We start from the raw sequence: 20,451 nt of genomic DNA, 5'->3' as shown, positions 1-20,451 counted from the left end.
TCAGCAACAAGCAGAGGTTTTCATTGAATCCTGACCTTTGGGGAATAAGAGGGCAGGCAGAAGGTACATGGAGGGCAAGGATAGGAGCAGTGCTGGACAAGCCAATCAGGAAGGAAAAAAGGAAATTTAGGAGGATGAGAGGAAGATCTAATGTTCTCGAACTTGGTTCTCAGTCAGGCCCTAACCCTGTGCCATTCTAGTCACATTGCTCTAACTATCCTCTAGCCACCAGCTGGGTTATAGGGCTATATGAGGTTCTCCACATCTGTGACTCAAATGCCAGGAACTTCCCCTCCTCCTGGACACTCTCTCTGTGAGAAGGAGTCACACATGGATTACCTGGATATCATTTCTAGGAAAAGGAGGAAGAAGGAAAACCAGTAAGTCATACACGCTTTCGGAGCAGGAATGTCCCTTCACAATTATTGGCTATAAGATGACATCCAGCTACTAACCCCCCCCAAAAAAAAACCTAATTTCCTCTGTCCCTTAAACCTATCCCTTTGATATATTTAAGTCCACCTGGATTTCTCTCTACCCTCTCCAGCTCAGGTGAATTGGTACAGGTTTAATAAAGAAAGTCATGGCTTGGCATGTAAAGAGACCACAGGATCAGAAGCCACTGACTCCATGATTCTCTTCTGACTGGGTTGGTCTATTAATTCTTTGAGCTATTCTTCTTCAAACTGTTCATCTGGGGTTGGAAATACAGTGCTCGGGGTGAGTTTACAACTAGCCACGGGGGATCCAGCTAGGCAAGGGGCTGAAAATGGCAGGAAACGTGCCACTAGATTCTGAGACCCAATTGGGAGCAGGAAAGTCTGTGACACCTGACAGCAGATACTCAGTGTCTGTCACAAAAGGATCTGCTGGGAAACATTTTGAGTTGCCCAGTGGAATGGGTATTGGTGACCCTAATGGGTCCCTGCCCTCCTCAGGCAGTCCAGCCAGGGGGAGACGGATCAACCCCAACCCCCAGCAAGTGAGGCAGGAAGGGAAGCAGCTGTCAGCTCTTAGGGCAGCCCGAGAAACTCGGGGTCCCTTGTCTTCTCCTCAGTTACCCTTTCCCAGCTGTTTCAGATTCTTCCAGGCAACTTCCATAGTGCAAAAGTTTCCATGGCCCTCAGATTCTCAGCTTTCTCAGGGATGAACATGCTGAGACCATCAACAAATGAGAAGTTGAAAAGGTGGGCCCGGAGGGATAGCACAATGGTGTTTGCCTTGCAAGCAGCCAATCCAGGACCTAAGGTGGTTGGTTCAAATCCTGGTGTCCCATATGGTCCCCCGTGCCTGCCAGGAGCTATTTCTGAGCAGACAGCCAGGAGTAACCCCTGAGCATCACCGGGTATGGCCCAAAAAAAAAAAAAAAAAAAAAAGTTGAAAAGGAGATTACTTAGGTTACTTAGGCTGACTCAGTCAAAGACCTCCAGGAAAACACTGAACCTCCTTTGTTGGACCTGTGAGGAAGGGTAAGAACCTGGTAATTCACAGGAAAACCCCAGGATAGTTCTGGGGGTTGGAAACCTCAGAGAGAAGGGAAGTTGCTTTGCTTCCACCCCCACAATTACAGGGCACTTCCCCTGATGAAATCATGACCCCACCCCATGGTCTACTACTCCTACAGCTCTGGACCACCTCACCCTGGGCAATGGGTGGGCATAGTCTTCGTTCCATGGAGCCAGCTCTGAGGGTCAGCATATCTCCCTACCACTCACCCCATCTAGCCTGAGTATGGAATGTCCCAAACTCCATCTAAGGCAGGGCCTCACAGAGGCTCCTCCATCTCCTTCTCCCCTCCTGAGGCCTGAGCTGTCCCTGCTTTCACCCCATCCATAGGCAGGACACAGGTGGGGGAGAAGCAGAAACCAGAGCAGAGACAGAGGCACACACTGATCCCTCGGGGGTGTCCAGAAGAGCTGATACAGGTAGGATGAAGGGGAGGGGGAGAGACCCCAGCACTCAAGGCCAGAATGCTGCCCCACCTAATGATGGGGGTGGCCTCCACACTGCACATGGGGAGGCCCTTGTGCAACAGGAACAAGAGCAGCCAGAGTCACAGGAAGTAATGGTCACTCTCAGACATCCCGTGTTGTCCCTGCCCACTCCTCCCTCAGCTCTGCCCAGAACACCAGGCAGCCCCCGGTTGCCTCTTCCCCCAGCAGTGCAAAGCATGGGCCTCTCTCCACTGCTGCTGCTGCTGCTGCTGCTGTCCCTGCTGACTTTCCTGAAGGATGGTGAGTGGCCAGGACAGTCTGGGCCCAGACCTGGGACAGGGGCTGTGCTGGAACTCTGGAGGTGCTGGGCAGATGCAAAGGGTTTCTTCCCAGTGCTAGTTAGCCCCCACATCTCACTTTCTTCCGATGCCTGGAGAGAGGACGCTAGTCTGATGGACGGTCCTCCTTGTCACAGGGACAAGAAACAGAGATGTGGGGCTAACATTTCAGAGTCTTTTCCTCTCCTCTAGCTTCCTCTGAAAGTTGCCAAACATATGGCTATGGGGTCAAGCAGCCAAAGCACCTGCATGCCTTAGAGGGCAGTTTCATATGCATCAACTTCTCCTTCTACTACCCCTGGAAGTTAGCCGACAATCCTAATATAAATATATCCTTGAAATGGAAAGACTTTTATGGGAAGTTCATCTACAATGAGACTGTGAATTTTACCCATGAGGAGTTCAAGGACCGTCTCACCCTGAAGAAGACAAAGGGAAAGGATGAGGGTGTCTTCCTCATAAGGAGGTTGCGGAGGGAGGACGCAACCAGGTACTTCTGCCGAGTGCAGCTGAGGACAAAGGACTGCGGAGATCAAATATTTCAGTCCATTGGAGGGACGAATCTCACCATCACTCAAGGTGAGTCAGCTGCTCAGACCATAGTCACACCCACCTGCTGACACTCTGCATGGACACTGGAGGGCCATCCCTGCTTCCTGTCCTTTCAAACTCCTCTAAGCACCCAACTACTCCCATGGACTCTGCTACTTTATCCTTTTCATCTTTATCTTCCCCAAACCTAGGCTCCTTCAATGCCCGTCCTTCACAGTCCCCAGATCCAGCTCCCCCATTCTCAGCCTCAGCACCCTCTGGGGTCTCAAGGACCCTCCCTCTGTCTGGTCTGAAATGCAGTCCCAGGCTCTGTCCTTGCCCATCTCACAGAAGAAACTATTTCAGATGTTGTGGAGCTCCCCTTTGTCAAGTGGCCACATGGGCTCCTTAGTGAGCAAGGGATCCCTGGTCTGCACTCAGTCAGAAGGCCCCTGATAACAGCAATACCCTTGTAACTATGTGCCCCACAAAGCACAAAGTGCCCCCGTAGCACCCCGCTGGCAGGCAAACAGACAGAAGTCATTTAAGCCCACTACCCCCTTCTGCCCATTTGCAATGGCTCTTTCCATCGTTTGTTTTGTTTTGTTTTTTGTTTTTTTTGGGGGGGGCCACACCCATAGGTGCTCGGGAAGGAGCTGCTGCTGTCCAATGAGAGGGACTTTTAGTGCCACCCCCCAGAAGTCCCCTGCCATCAACACTCTGCAGTTTCAGCCAGATGTGGCTTGGCGCTGAATTCAGGAGTCAGTCTTGGATTTCTGCTGTGATTCTGAGGGTTCCCTAACAAGGACTAGTAAGGATTCTAGGTTCCTTCCACCCCCCACTCCTTTCCTTTCCTTTTTTTTGTTTTTGTTTTTGTTTTTTGGGTCACATCTGACAGCACTCAAGGGTTACTCCTGGCCCTGCACTCAGAAATCGCTCCTAGCAGGCTTGGGGACTATATGGGATGCCAGGAATCAAGCTGGGGTCTGTCTGAGGTTGGATGCATGCAAGACAGATGCCTTACCGCTATGCTGTTGCTCTGTCCCCCACCCCTTTCTTTTCCTAATTTCTCCTTCGTATTTGCTATTCCCATTAGCTTTCCTGTGATTATTTTTTCCTTGCTTGTTTGTTTATGGGTCATACACAGTGGTGCTCAGGTGTTACTCCTGGCTCTGCACTCAGAAAATACTCCTAGTAGGCTCGGGGAACCATATGGGATGCCATAATGGAACCTGGGTCAGCCACATGCAAGGCAAATGCCTTACCCGCTGTGCTCTCTCTCCTACCCCTCCTGTGACTTATTTTAGGATGAGGAGGAACATCTGCTCATGCACTCATGTCTTCTGGCAATGCTCAGGGACCATATGGGGTACTAATGATCAAAACTGGAACACATGGGGCCTGAGAGATAGCATGGAGGTAGGGAGGTAGGGAGGTAGGAGGTAGTGTTTGCCTTGCATGCAGAAGGATGGTGGTTCCAATTTCTGCATCCCATATGGTCCCCCAAGCCAGCCAGGGGCGATTTCTGAGCATAGAGCCAGGAGTAACCCCTGAGCCCTACCGGGTGTGACCCAAAAACAAACAAACAAGCAAACAAGCAAACAAAAAAACAGAACAACCACATGCAAGGCAAACACCCTACCCCTGCACCATTTCTCCAGCCCCTCCTGAGTTTTGTCATCAATAAATCAAATGTTTAATTCATTGAATTAAATATTCATAATCATTATATTAAAAGAACATAGGGAAGGATTGGAGAGATAGTATAGGGGATAAGGCATTTGCTATGAATGTGGTGACCCAGGTTTGATCTATGGCACTGCATATAATTCCCAAGAACTGCCAGGAGTACCCTCTGAATGCTGCTGAGTGTGACTCATAAACCAAGAAAATTGTTTTTGTTTTTGTTTTTGGTTTTTTGGTTTTTGGGTCACACCCAGCGGTGCTCAGGGGTTACTCCTGGCTGTCTGCTCAGAAATAGCTCCTGGCAGGCACGGGGGACCATATGGGACACCGGGATTTGAACCAACCACCTTTGGTCCTGGATCGGCTGCTTGCAAGGCAAAGCTGCTGTGCTATCTCTCTGGGCTCAGAAAATTGTTTTAATTAAAAAAAAAAAAAGACTTTTAGGGGCCAGAGCAATAGTACAGTGGCTAGGACATTTGTATACAGCTGACCCAGGTTCGATCTCTGGCATCTCATATGATCCTCCAAGTTTACTAGGAGTAATTCCTGAATGTGGAGCCAGGAGTAAGTCCTGAGCATGGTCAGGTATAGCCCAAACATACAAAAAAAATTTAATTTCAGTATGTAAAGACATCACATAGAAGGAGTTTTGGCAGCAAATATAACACATAACTTTGTTAATTGGCTTATTATTAAATTTTAAAATGTAGGTGTTTTTATTTTTGCAGATAAATCCAATTGTATAATTTTATATGGCAAGCTAGTATTTCTTCTTAAGTCCAAATCACTAGGGAAACAAAATATTTAAATGTTTTTTTATCTGCACAATTTATGTTCACATTGAAACCCTTTCGTGTACATTTGCCCAGAATGTGTGTGTGTGTGTGTGTGTGTGTGTGTGTGTGTGTGTGTGTGTGTGTGTGTGTGTGTGCCAGAGACATAGTTCAGGTGTTATACTGGCCTTGCATCAAGTTGACCTTAGTTCAATCCCGAGCACTGCTAGAAGTGAGCCTGTGAACACAAAGCCAGGAGTAAGGACTTAGTGCTACATGGTAACGTACATATCCCCAATTCTCAAAGGAGAAAAAAAAACCTCTTCAGTATAGTGAGGATGTATTCTTTACTGCACGGTATACCATATAATACAGAGATGACCAAGTTGATCTTTAATTCTAAGAAATAAAATGATATTCCAACCCGGCAGACGAGTATTTTCTCTCTTCTCAACACTGGCTCCTGACACCACTTTGTCTATGCTGTGGCACTGTCCCGTTTGTTCCTTTTTTCTGCAACAGACTTTCCTGTTTTGTCACTTCTTGCTTCAATGATTTTAATCCTGCTTCCACCTCAATCATGTCACTACTTCAAACACTTGATCATTGTTGCCTGCCTTTCACACCGAGGTAAAGTTTGCCAGGGTTTCTTCTGTACAATACTACTTGTGACAGAGTACCACGCAGACAGCAGCCCTTTAAAAAGTAGTTTAATTATCAAGATTTGTAGATGGATGACATGATATTTTACTTAGAAAACCCCAAAGGCTACAAAAAAAAGCTCTTGGAAATAATTTTATACAGGACAATGACAGTCTTCAAAATCAACACTCAGGGGCTGGAGAGATAGCATGGGGGTAAGGCATTTGCCTTGTATGCAGAAGGACAGTGGTTCAAATCCCATATGATCCCCTGAGCCTGCCAGGAGCAATTTCTGTGCATAGAGCCAGGAGCAAACCCTGAGCGCTGCCAGGTGTGACCCCCCCCCCCAAAAAAAAAAATCAACACTCAGAAATCTATGGCATTTCTGTATGCAAAAAATGAAGTGAAGGAGCTGGAGCAATAGCACAGTAGATGGGGCATTTTAGCCTTGCACGCAGCTAACATGGGTTCAATCCCCAGCATACCATATATTCCCCCCCAAACCTGCCAGCAGTAAACTCTGAGTACCGCGGGGTGTCCCCCCCAAAAAAGAAGTAAAAGAGAAAAATTTTTTTTTGTTTTTGGGCTATATCCAACAGTACTAAGGAGTTAGTCCTTACTTTGAATTCAGGATACACCCTGGTAGGCTCAGGGGATCATATAGTACTCCAGGGATCAACTCAGGTTGGCTTAAAAATTTCAATTACCAGGCCAAAGAAATAGCACAACAGGTAGGGCATTTTGCCTTGTATGTGGCAGACACAGGGCTTTTCATTTGTTTATTTGTTTTTTGGGGGGGTCACAACCGGCTGCACTTAGGGGTTACTCCTGGCTCTATGCTCAGAAATCGCTCTTGGCAGATGGGGGACCATATGGGATGCCAGGATTCGAACCACCGTCCTTCTGCAGCAGACACAGGTTTAATCTCCGGCATCCCATATGGTTCTCTGCGCCTACTAGAAGTGTTTTCTGAGAGCAGAGCCAGGAGTAACCCCTGTGCGCTAGTGGGTGTGGCCAAAAAATTTCAATTAGTGGAAATCCAATTAATAAAAGAAGTGAAGGATATATATATATATAATGAAAATTAACTATAAATTATTACTAAAATATAGAAACATATTTCATGGACTGAAAGAATTACTGCTGTCAAAATGACAATCCTACCCAAAGCACTATACAAATTCAAAGCAGTTCCTATAAAAGTGCCCATGACATTTTTAAGAGACATAGAGCAAGTGCTACTAAAATGTATATAAAATAATCAATCCCTCCAATAGTCAAAAACAGCTAGGGAAAGAAGATGGGAGACTTCTCTTTGCCCAACTTTACAATTTTTTAAAATCAGGGGCCGGCGAGGTGGCACTAGAGGTAAAGTGTCTGCCTTGCAAGCGCTAGCCAAGGAATGACCTCGATTCGATCCCCTGGCATCCCATATGGTCCCCCCAAGCCAGGGGCAATTTCTGAGCGCTTAGTCAGGAGTAACTCCTGAGCATCAAATGGGTGTGGCCCGAAAAACCAAAAAAAAAATTTTTTTTTAATCAGAATTTCTTTAAATCTATAAAGCACTTAACATAAGTAAAAATCAAGAAGAACCAGATAGGCTGGTCCGAGTGCAGTGGTATTTACAATTAATTGATCACAGCCAGTTACAGATTTCTTTGTTCCTTCTCCACTCCCACTGCTTCACTTGACTAGCCTAAAAAAAAAAAAAAAAAAAAAAAAGAAGGACCAGATAAATAACATAGTAGGTAAAATGCTTTCCTTGTGCATGGCCAAGCTAGGTTTGGTCCCTGGAATCCCACATGGTCTCCTGAACCTGCTGGAAGTGATTTCTGAGCACAGTGCCAGGAGTAAGCCCAAAGTACAGCCAGGTGTGGCCCAAAACAAAAGGAGCATAATCAGAATATGGTCAAATCTTATCATAAACAGATCTTAATTGTATCTGTCAATAAAACCTGTGAGTATTCTAAAAATACAATTATCTCAAATGATTTTTTTACTGTCCTGGTGGTATTCAGGGAGTCCATATGGGATGCTGGGGAATAAACCCATATTGGCCAAACAAGACAAGCATCTTATCTGCTTACATGTCTAGCTCCTACAGCCTTGATTTTCCATGTTTAAGGCAAGTGCCCTCTCTGATGAATTATCAGTCCAGCCCCAACAAAGGAAATTTTATTTTTGTTTTGTTTGGGGGCCACACCTGGCAGTGCTCAGGGGTTACTCCTGGCTATGCACTCAGAAATCACCCCTGGCAGGCTCAGGGGACCATATGGGATGCTGGGAATCGAACCACCATCAGTCCTGGGTCGGTCGCATGCAAGGCAAATGCCCTATCACTGTGCTATCTCTTTGGCCCCAACAAAGGAAAAATTTTAAAACAAAAATCCACAAGGAAAAAATAAGATGTGAGTTAGATGAATATGAATATTAGTTTGGTGAGGGAAAGGACTAGAGAAAAGGCTTAAAAGGCTGGGGCACATGCTTTGGGTATAGAAGGCCCAGGTTTAATTCTCAGATCTACAGTATCTACCAAACACTGTGCCAGCAGCCTCTGGGTTAGGTGTGGCCCAGAAAAAGGAAAATGAAAAACAAAATCCTGGCTTTATTTTGGAGGCAGGAAGCAACCCCATGGAACTGGCTTAGGAAAGCAGGGATACTAACCACTAAATTAGCAGTGGGGAAACCCAGGAGGAAGGCAGGTAACCCTGCAAAACACCTTCAAGGCTGAAAAACCCTTCAAGGCTCTAAAAGAAGGGGAGGGTCTGAAAATAAAGAACTTCACTGAGAATCCATGTCAGATGCAAGGAAGCTCCAATCCCATCTCCAACCCCAAAGAAACCTGGAGTTTTGCTTTTCTGAGATTGAATCAGGGGGTTTCTAGGAAGAAGACTTCCAGCACCATTAGGTCAGGGTACAGTCCTCCAAAACTGAGGTTCTGGTGAACAGTAGAGACCCTAAATGCCAGGCAGATAGGCTATAGAGTCTTCTTACTCAGCCAAGAGCAGAAAACCAGAAAAATCCTCTCTGAAACTTACATCAAAGGCCATCTAAAGATCAGATAGATTTCCCCTGGAGTCAAAGTCACATTGACTGAGGATTGGTCCCAGAATTTACACATCTGAATCAGAGAGTTCCAAAAAGAGGAGCAAAAACTATGAAGTTAAATATATATATTTTAAAAAACTCTGGGTTCAAATAAAAGAAACCAAAAATATTGGGCCTAGCCACACACACACACACACCCATACTCACCCCACCATGGGAAAACCCAGAAGTTCCATCCACAGTGACAATCTTCCCAGTAGAACGCTACCAGGTTCCCCTACCAAACCCCAAGAGAAAATAATGTCGATGACACTTCTCAGGTAGTCCAGCCCTGGCTGATCCCTCTGTGACACTTTCAGAAGAGGGTGGGGGAAGCAGATCCCCCTTTTAGCAAAGACTACAGTAGCCCAGCACCACCAGCTCCAAGACTTAACCTTATCAAAATGTCACGCCACCAAATTTGTTTTAGGTCTATAAATCCTGGGCTGCGTGACCGCAATGATACCTCAGTAACTTAAAGTAGTGTCAGCCCAGTAGGATCACAGGAAATCTGAGGGGAGAGTTACATAGTAATTTACCAAGCGTGGTGAGCCTAAATAGTACCACAGAAGGTTTAACTAACACCAACGACAGCCCAGGAGATCCTCAGACACTGACTTTAGTAACACCATGGAGAGATAGGACAGTCATCTCAAAATTGACCTTTAAGTTTTCATAGTTGCATTTGTCTTTGTGTTGTAGCAATCAATATAAAATAAATTAGTTCGGGCCTACATGGAGGCAGGCTAGGGAAGGAAAAGTGGGGACACTAGGGAAGGGAAGGTCACACTGGTGGTGAGTTGCTGTTTGACTATTAATACCTGAAATGACTAGATTAAGAACAACTTAGTAAATCATGGTGTTATAATAAAAAATTAGGGGGGAAAGGAGTCCAGAAAAAAATTAGGGCCCAGGGGCCGGAGAGATAGCATGGAGGTAAGGCGTTTGCCTTTCATGCAGGAGGTCATCGGTTCGAATCCCGGTGTCCCATATGGTCCCCCGTGCCTGCCAGGAGCAATTTCTGAGCTTGGAGCCAGGAATAACCCCTGAGCACTGCCGGGTGTGACCCAAAAACCAAAAAAAAAAAAAAAAAATTAGGGCCCAGAGAGATAGATAGCACAGTGGCGTTTGCCTTGCAAGCAGCCGATCCAGGACCAAAGGTGGTTGGTTCGAATCCCAGTGTCCCATATGGTCCCCCGTGCCTACCAGGAGCTATTTCTGAGCAGACAGCCAGGAGTAACCCCTAAGCACCGCTGGGTGTGGCCCAAAAACCAAAAAAAAAATTAAATACATCTGGGGCCAGAGCAACAGTACAGCTAGTACGGTATTTTCCTTGCATGCAGCTAACTGGGTTCAGTCACCAGCATCTCATATGGGCACCTGAGCCTGACAGGAGGGATCTCTGAGCATAGAGCAGGTATTAAACTCTGGGAATAGCTATGTGTGTCCCTCAAAATTAATGTTAAAAAGACATCTCAGGACCAGAGAGATAGCACAGCGGGAGGGCTTTTGCCTTGCATGCAGCCGATCTATAATGGATGGTGGTTTGAATCCTGGCATCCCATATGGTCCTCCATGTCTGCCAGGAGTGATTTCTGAGCACAGAGCCAGGAGTAACCCCTGAACGCTGCCAGGTGACCACCACCCCCCAAAAAAGACATCTCAATGCATGACTACATGACATTTCAAAATACAAAAATGAACCAAGAGGTTTCCAAGGAGGAAATAGACACACAAAAAAGGTTAGAAAACAGAAGGGCCTGTGACCAGAGAGAGTATAGCAGACAGGATGCTTGCCTTGCATATGTCTTACCTACATTTGATCCCTAGCACCCCATATGGTCCCCCAGGTCCCACCAGGAATGATCTTTAAGCACAGGGTCAGGAATAAACTCTGAGCACTACTGGGTGTGATTTCCCCCCCCCCAAAAAAAATAATCAGAAATCAGAAGGACCTGCTGCCCCCACTATATTCTAAGAGATTAGAAGACAATGCTTGGGGGCCGAAGAGATAGCATGGAGGTAAGGCATTTGCCTTTCATGCAGAAGGTCGGTGGTTCGAATCCCGGGCATCCCATATGGTCCCCTGAGCCTGCCAGGGGTGATTTCTGAGCATAGAGCCAGTAGTAGCCCCTGCACACTACTGGGTGTGACCCAAAAACAAAAACAAAACAAAAAAAAAAGACAATGATTGAAAAACTGAAATGACAAGAGATATTTGTTCTTGTGACAAATATAGGTTCATTGCCTCCCATTTGTCAGAAGCTAATCTGGGTACTCAGTAAATAAGTGTTAAAAACATTGAAACTTGAGGCTGAGTGATTTAAAAAAAAATCAAAATTGGGCTTGGCTGGTCTCCAGCTCTAAGGGCTAGAGACATGGCTGGCGTGCACAAGTTCAATGCCTGGCACACATAGTCCTCTAAGCCCCATGAGTTGTAGTCCTGATGGCCTCTATCACTGCAGAACCTAAGCACAGGATCTTCTGAATCTAGTTATTGATTGGCACAGCCAAACTGAGTATTACTAGGAGTGCAGAAGTGATCCCTGAGTTCAGAACCAGGACTAAGTTCTGAGTACAGACCAAAAACCCAGGGGAAAAGAAAAGAAAAAATAAACCATCAAGGAGCCGGCGAGGTGGCGCTAGAGGTAAGGTGTCTGCCTTGCAAGTGCTAGCCAAGGAAGGACCGCAGTTCAATCCCCCGGTGTCCCATATGGTCCCCCAAGCCAGGGGCAATTTCTCAGTGCTTAGCCAGGAGTAACCCCTGAGCATCAAATGGGTGTGACCCGAAAACCCAAAAAAATAAAAATAAAAATAAAAAAATAAACCATCAAAAGGGGAGAGATAGAACACTATCCAGTGGATAGGGTATTTGCCTTGCACATGGCCAAGTTGGGTTCAATCCCTGGCATCCCACATGGTCCCCGGACCCTGTCAGGAGCTATTTCTAAGTAAAGAGCCTGGAGTAAGCCCTGAGCATTGCCGCAGGGTGTGCTCCCCTGAAAAAAAAATTAAAAAAAAAATAGTAAAACAGGACTTAAACCACATGCCTATGGGGACTCTGATCCTCTCTAGCCATCTCCCCTTATTCCCTTTTCTCTGTAAGAAAGTCTCAAAAAGTCTTATGCCCCATACTCCCAGACTAAGGAATATGACGACTGTCAGGTGTGATCTCTGCTGAGAATTTCTGATATCTCATGTATCCTCCACAGCGACGACCACCCAGGGTACCAACACCACTGCAATTACTACGACAGTTGCCACCAACTGTTCAGAAATCACAAGTTCAGAATCACAGCCTGTAATTTGGAAAGCTGTGGTCGGAGGTGTAGTGGCTGGTGCTGTGCTCATAAGTGCAATTTTGGGACTTTTTTTGTACCTCAAGTGGAAGAGAAGCAAAGGTAAGTTATCCTACATTTCTACTCTTTCCCCAGCCTTCCCAAGTGGGTAATTTTCACAGTCCACCTGCATCAGAAAAACAAGAGGTTTCTGCTTTAAAAAAAAAAAAAAATCAGGTTCTGAGACCTGAGAGATAGGTTTAGTGGGTAAGATACTTAATTTACACATGGCAAGTGTCAATCCCCAGCACCAGAGATAGTCCCCCGAACTCCAGGAGTTCTACACCTTGAGTACACTTGGGTGTGGTTAAAAACCAAACAAAAATGTAGAATGAGGGGCCAGAGTGATAGCACAGCAGTAAGACGTTGGCCTTGCACGCTGCCTATCTGGGATGGACCTTGGTTCGATCCCTCAGTATCCCATATGGTCCCCTGAGCCAGGAGCAATTTCTGAGTGCATAGCCAGGAGTAACCCCTGAGCGTCACCGGGTGTGGCCCAAAAAGAAAAAAAAAAAGGCAAAATGAGGGTGGAGAGCAGAGGAGTGGGCTATGGGGAAAACATGGGCTCCAGCCAATAGCATACAGAGAGGCAGAGAAAGCTGGTTGTTCACAGAAAAATTGGCAGTGCTGTGACAATGAGGGGGGAGTGTGTAGGTGAGGGATCCACAGTGGAAAAAGCAGTTGGGGGAATGCTAGGGCTCAAGAGGAGGAGAAAAAGACAACAGGGAAGGTCAGGAAGGCAGGGTGAAGAGATGCAGGATGCAAAGAAGAGCTGGGCTCTTGGTTGGTTGCTGACGACAAGAGCTGGGCAGGTGGGGATGCTTAGGACTTCACTCTCTGCCCCAAACTCTTCCCCGTGGGGTTCAGTGGTACTGCTTTGCTGCTAGTCTAAAATCTAGTAGGTCTCAGCAGAGACCTAAGAAGAGAGGACAGAGGCCACCAGGAGATGGCGCACTGACACTTTTTGGTCCCCCTACAGGTCGGAAGACAGAAGACAGAAGCCCAGCCAGGTGAATTTTTGTTGGGGGAGGGGGCACATGGGGGACACTGGTTTAAGAAAGGGGAAGTTTCTTTATAAGAGCAAGTCAACTACTCTGCATCCTCATAGGTCCCCTTCACTTTCTGAGCTTCCTCTTTTCAAAGAACTCACAACAGTAAACATACATGTCCTGCATTTTTGCTGACTTTTGAAGAGATAAAAAAAAAAAAACTTTTTGTCTTTAATGGTTCCCCTTACTCCTTTTTGTCTCCACTTATAGGTTGTCTTTCTTTCCCCTTGTGCTCATTTTTATTTATCTTCCTAAACAAATCTCCATCTTCCATATTTTCCCTCCTTCTTGCTCATCATCATATCTGCTCTTTCCCCACCACCACCACCCCTATAAAGTAAGCCTCTTCCTCCTTGCTGTACCTCTCCACTTATTGTCTTCCCAGGCTTCAATTTCCATGCTGTTCCTCCTGGTAACCTCCCTCCTTCTCTGCAGTCCCTCCAGAATGTCCTTAAGTCGCCTCTAAATTCAGTGTCAGCTCCAAGGTCCCACTCAGCCCCTACTCAGAACCAGAGACTGGCTTCTGACTTCTTTGCTTTTCTCCAGGGTGTATGGGGGTGAGGGAGAGGATGCTTCCCAGTGGTGTTCAGAAGTCCTAGAAGGGCCTTCAGAGGTGCCACGGGAGAGCACACAATTTCACCTTGTATCTCCCTCTGTGCCCCTTCTAAAAGTTGTTTTTCTTTTTCCTTTTTTTTTTTTTTTTTTTTTTTTTTTTTATCACACCCTGCAATGTTCAGAGCTTACTCCTGACTCTGTACTCAGGATCATTCCTGGTGGGGCTTCGAGGACCATATGGGATACCAGGGATCAAACCCAGGTCAGCTGTGTGCAAGACAAGCACCCTGCCTGCTATACTATCTCTTCCACCCAAGAAATTGGTTTTCTAGAACAATGGCGCTTCCAGTGTGTGCTCAGTAATCTTCACTGGTCTACACTGCAGATTGCTTCTCAATCTTCTTTCCAGGTAGACTCCTGAAGTTTAAACCCCTTTGTGTTCCTCTTTGGAGACTGACCAGGCTGAGAGGACCCTAGAAGTAGCAGGTTTTAATCTTTCCTGTCCAGCCTCTAACACATTTCTCATCCTTCCCTTCCTATACAGGAAATCCCCCAAAGTCACAGAGAACAAGCAGAACAATGAGAATAAAGGTAAATCCAATCTCCGTCACTCCCCACTCTGCACCCTCTACTCTTCCTTCTCCTTCACACACTTCCTCTCTTATCTGTGCCCTATTCCCTCCCTTTCCACCCACGTCACTCGGACCCTGAAATGGCAGGTGACCACTACTGCATGCACCCCATGCCCATTTCCCAACACTGGCTGGCATTTCACATAACCTGGAATATCTTGATTTTTCCCTAGGACATCATTCAGATGCCAAACTGGACCATAAGGTAAGCAGCTGAGACTAGGCCATGAGAGTTAATGGAAAAATGTGAGGTTTGACTAGAACTGAGGGACTTTGCTATGGGCAGGCCATTCAATAATGAGAAGGCTACTCTAGGATGGGATATCTCATTTCCTTCCTAAACCACTTCTTTCTCCCTGCTCCACCAGGATGAAGGCATCACCTATGTCTCCCTTGCTCTCTCCCGCTTAACCTCACCAGCAGCACCTTCCTGCCACTATCCTCATGAGAACCCCCAGGAAGAAATCGTCTATTCTACTGTAAAGACCGTATAAGCTTAGCTTTCCAGAACTCAGAACTGACTTCAGTTAGACCCAGGTGATAGATACAGAGTCTGAGGTACTGATGGTGGCCTGGAAGGCCCTCTTCTATTCTGCTCTCCCACACAAATAAAAGAAATAGGGGAAATGGCACCTAAGAGAAAAAGATATCAAGAAGGGGCCAGATGAGAAATGTGCGCTAGAGAAGGAGTGGGTGTTGGAATATTGTATAACTGAAAAAATTTAATCATGAACAACTTTCTGTGTATCTCATTGTGATACATTAAAAAAAGGTATTGGGCCAAAGTGGTAGCACAGTGGGTAGTGGTATTTGCCTTGTACATGCAGACCTGGGTTCAATCCCTGTATCCCATAGGGTACCCTAAGCCTGCCAAGAGTGATTTCTGAGTTCAGAGCCAAGAATAATCTGAGTGCCGCCAGTGCAGCCAAAAAAATTTAAAAGTATTAATTTTAAAAGTAAGGTCAGATAGACAGCACAGTGGTTAAGATGTTTGCTTGCAAGGAGCTAACTCCAGCTTAAGTCCTGGCACCCTAAATGAGTCCCTGGCCACCACCAGGAGTGATTTCTAAGTATGAAGCCAAAAAGTAGACCCTGAGCAACCAAAAAGAAAAAAGAAAGAGATCACTTTCTGTTAATGTAATGTATGGCAGTTGGATTTGGGCACACCCTTCAGATACCCCCACTTGGCAGCAGGATTTGGACACACTTTGGATAACTCCACTGTAATGACAGTTGAACTTGGGCATGCCCCTTGTCATGCTAGGTATAAAGGGACAAACTTGGATAGTTGAAGGGGGTGTCCAGAGCAGCGCCTGCTGGTTCACGGGGGGAGGGGGGATAAAGGATCAGCTAGATGCTGCCTGTTTTGTTTCTGTTTCTTTTCCTTTCTTTCTTGTACTGGGCCTCCCACCAACACTTCTGGCCAGTGAATTTCCATCTATCTCTCCCTCTCTCTCAGAAGCCCCAGCTGGTGGCAACAGGCCTCAGATTCCAGGAGGAATAAAACATATACTGGGTTTCTATTTTTCTCTTCTCTTTCTCAATCCTGAGCAAGTGGTTGCTACATATTGGTGTGTCCCTGATTGGGCACATGGCCCCACCTGGTAGCCAGTCCCCATGGGCCCCTCCTGCAAGCCTTGTAGCACCACCAGGCCCTGGCAACCTTGGGCCTCTGCATCTTGTAGTCTGGCAGCCCTGGCAGCCTAGGGCCGTTGCACCCTTCCACTTGGGTTCTTCCAAGCCCAATCTGAGTCGAAAGAACACTCAGCCCCAAAATCCTCCTTTAGACTCCTGTTCAATGACAGAGTCAGGCCAGGAAACAAAGGTCCATCCCCAGTGCTGATTACCAGTCTAACTGCAGGGTTGTCCCCGTCTAGCTCTTTCCTTCCCCCATACATGCTGTGGTAAAGATTTTCTAGGCTCCGGCCTCGGAGCATAGACCATCTTCAGCTCACTTGTTCACTTGTAGTTGAGAATGAACTAAGGTGACTTCAGTGCTTTTTCTGGGCCACACAGCCATGAACAATGAAGCAGGGTTTGAGCCCAGACTACTGTGTCCATCTCCTAAGACTCAGATTCCCATTTTATAAAGGCCCTCCCAGGAACAATGATGGGGGATGGAGAGGAGAATAGGGGCCAAAGAAGAATTTAGCTAGAGAGGAACCAACCAATTAAATCCGTTGCCTATTTTATTAGCATATAAGCTGCACAACTCTGACAACTCCAAAACTGATCGGCCTTTTAAGAGACCCATTTTTGAGAGGCTCTTCCTCCGGCTCCCAGGAAAGAGGATGAGAGAACACAAGAAGACACATCTATTCCTCAAAGATAGCAGTGATGAACTCGTCTGCACTGTCACTCTGCTCTAGTTCCTCTTTCTGGGAGCTGCTCCCAAGTCCAGGTCACTTGTGATTTTATCATCATGGAGGATACCACCATTCTTCTGAGGAAGTGGTGCTTGTGATAGACACTTCTTTACCCACTATGGAATAAGCCCCACAATGAACAGGTAGGATGAGGGCCTTCAGCGCAACTCTAGGTTCTTTTTCCATAAACTGATTTATGAGTCCTTGCTTTGGAGTTTAAATTTTTTCCTTAGACCCTAAGTGAAAATTAATAAAATTGAGACTCCTACTAGGTCATATCTTCATTTTACAAGTCAAACAAATTTTCTTAGTCAATTTCCTCCCCTTCCCTATAAAATTCTACCTTAATAGAACGGCTTTGAAGTCAAAAAGACCTAGATTCAAGTCATGAGCACACTGTATGTTTGAAATTGGCCTTAAGCAAAATTTTAACCCTTTAAGTATCAGGCTAATCTTTAAAATAGCCAATAGACAGAAGAGATCATTCATGGGTTAACATGTAACTGACCCTGTTTAATACCCAGCATCATATATATTGCCTGATAGAAAAAAGTCCTAAATACCATAAGCTGTGGCCCCCAAATCATAATAAATACTTAAATAAAATGCCAAATATACAGTAATAGAGATAGTGAAAGAATTAAAGGAAATAAGCATACCCAAGTCATGGCAGTACTCTCTTAATGTTAATTCCTGATTTCTCACCAGTCTCCTGTGCCTAAATCAAATCCAATCATTAACCAATGCTTTTCTATAGTATTTGCTGAATTCTATAATCTGAACAATATTTTTTGTCAAATTCTCTAAAGCAATAAGAAGTTAGCCGAACTTTAATGATCCAGAGAGAGAAGATAAAAACATGAAGCTCATTTCTTCTGTTTTTCTCAATCCTTGAAACTTACTTGGCTGGTCAGAATCTGAACTGCCATGTCCTCCTTCCTTTTCTGCTTTTGCTACAGGAGCTGTGGAGTCACTTCCCAAAGATCTCTTCATTGTCTTCTTTTTTTTTTTTTTTTTTTTTTAGTTTTTGGGTCACACCCGGCAGTGCTCAGGGGTTACTCCTGGCTGTCTGCTCAGAAATAGCTCCTGGCAGGCACGGGGGACCATATGGGACACCAGGATTCGAACCAACCACCTTTGGTCCTGTATCGGCTGCTTGCAAGGCAAACGGCGCTGTGCTATCTCTCCGGGCCCCATTGTCTTCTTTTGAAAAGTTCCATCTTGTCTATGTGCTATTCCTCTATCACCTTACCCCACAACCACAAAGGATACTGGCTTATTTATTTTGGGGGGAAGATCTCTCCCAAGCAATGTCCAAGGGGCCTGAAGGTCACACCTGGAAATTCTTGGCCAACCAAACCAATTATAGGGCCCAAATATACAGTGATGCTTGGACCCTGCAGTGACAGGAATAACCAGCAATATTTGAGAGCCACCAAGGTCATACTCAGTGGTGCTGGGAAGACATGAAATTGCATGAAATGGCTGGGATCAAAGCAGAGTCCCACACATATAAGGCAAGCATCATTATATATCCAGCCATAGATTATTTCTCTTTAAATGAATACTTGGGAAAGGTCCAAGGGATCCCCCACTAGGTATCATCTATTAATTCTTTTTTTTTTTTTTTGGACCACACCCATTTGATGCTCAGGGTTACTCCTGGCTAAGCGCTCAGAAATCGCCCCTGGCTTGGGGGGACCATATGGGACGCCGGGGGATCGAACCGCGGTCCTTCCTTGGCTAGCGCTTGCAAGGCAGACACCTTACCTCTAGCGCCACCTCACCAGCCCCCATTTATTAATTCTTAATCTAGTAAATTCTGTTCCTTTCCCTTTAGGGTCATGTCTTATTTTTTCCCCCATATCTACTTCAGCTGATGATTCTCTTAAGAATCTGCTAGGTGGGGCCAGAGAGATAGCATGGAGGTAAGGCATTTGCCTTGCATGCAGGTCGGTGGTTCGAATCCCAGCATTTCATATGGTTCCCCAAACCTGCCGGGGGTGATTTCTGAGCATAGAGCCAGGAGTAGCCCCTGGGCGCTGCCAGCTAAGACACAAAAACCAAAACCAAAACCAAAAAAATAAAAAGAACCTGCAAGGTATACAGAAGGTAGGGTGCTTGCTGTGCATGCAGCCAACCCAGGTTCAATCCCCAGTATCTCATATGGTCCTGTGAGCCATGTCAATAGTAATCCTTGAGTTTAGAGCCAGGAGTAAGCCTAGAGAACCACCTGGCATGGCCCGAAAATGAAAAATAAAAATCTTTCTCCAGAAAGTTATTCTTTTTTTTTTTTTTTTTTTTTTTTTTTTTTTTTTTTGGTTTTTGGGCCACACCTGGTGACGCTCAGGGGTTACTCCTGGCTATGCGCTCAGAAGTCGCTCCTGGCTTGGGGGACCATATGGGACACCAGGGGATCGAACCGTGGTCCAAGGCTAGAGCAGGCAAGGCAGGCACCTTACCTCTAGCGCCACCGCCCGGCCCCGGAAGTTATTCTTAACTAAAAATTTAAGCCAGGAGGCTGGAGCAATAGCACAGCAGTAGGATATCTGACTTGCACTGGCTGACCCAGGTCAGACCTGGGTTCAATCCCCAACATCCCATATGGTCCCCCAACCCTGCCAGGAGTGATTTTTGAGTAGTCAGGAGTAACCCCTGAGCGTCACCAAGTGCGCCCCCCTCAAAATATATATATATATATAATATATATGAATTTAAGACACTCCACCTTTAATATAATTAAATACATAAAAACAAGATAGCTCTGGCTTCGCTGATAGCATTAGCATGAGTCTTGCTTGTTTTCTCAGGTTTAGAACTACAACAATTAGTAAGATCCAGCTATATGCTTGCTGCTTCCAGTTTCTGCTGTCTTAATTCATTTGCCACATGTCCCATTCCCAGCTGGATTTCTTACCTCGACTGGGTTGTTTTATTTTTGTCTGCCTTGTGACTGTTCAAAGTTGTACCCTGAATATGGCAGAGAGAAATAACAGCTAGTCATATAACAACTGTGTTGTGTGTTTTTTTTTTTTCTCCTTTTTGGGCCACACCAAAGTCAGTGTGATGAGGGTGACAAGGATTGTACCTGTTCATCTACGTGCAAGACAAGTTCCCTACCTACTGTATTATCTCTCCAGCCCCCATAATGGTACATTTTATTAGAATAGAATGCTATATAAATCACAGGTAAGCTTAAGAGACAAATTAAGTTCTGTAATTCTGACAACATATAAGTCAATAACAATAAAGATTAAAAATATTCATTAAAATGAAGAGCAAGAGAACTGGTCCTTAGTAAAAAAGTATGCCACTGATGGAATTTAAAGGGATGGGAGTATATGTCCGGGAAGGGGCAACTAAGACAATGATAGAGGGAAGTGGTCACTAAGGATAAGGACTGGGTGCTGAAAGAAGGTACAGTGAAATGCATGATACCCCATCAGTAACACTATAAACCATGATGCCTAAAAGGGGTGGGGGACCTCAAAAAGGGGGGTAGAATTCCCTTTCTGAATGA

The 20,451-nt window shown here is 45.7% G+C and overlaps 1 protein-coding gene across 3 annotated transcripts in view; it reads left to right on the top strand.

Moving 5' to 3' along the window:
• Window positions 1–20,451, top strand: part of MEPCE (methylphosphate capping enzyme) — a 372,004-nt gene that overhangs the window by 311,323 nt on the left and 40,230 nt on the right. Inside the window, exon 1 of one of the 3 annotated variants that reach the window (XM_049788606.1) lies at window positions 2,247–2,252. The exons of the other annotated variants lie outside the window; for them this stretch is intronic. The gene's annotated coding sequence lies outside the window, so the exon portion shown is untranslated. Of the gene's footprint in view, window positions 1–2,246; window positions 2,253–20,451 lie in introns of those variants that run through there. 3 annotated transcript variants of the gene reach the window in all.

The sequence above is a fragment of the Suncus etruscus genome, chromosome 15 (assembly GCF_024139225.1).
Source record: "Suncus etruscus isolate mSunEtr1 chromosome 15, mSunEtr1.pri.cur, whole genome shotgun sequence".
Lineage (NCBI taxonomy): Eukaryota > Metazoa > Chordata > Mammalia > Eulipotyphla > Soricidae > Suncus > Suncus etruscus.
This window is presented reverse-complemented; position numbering and strand designations above follow the sequence as displayed.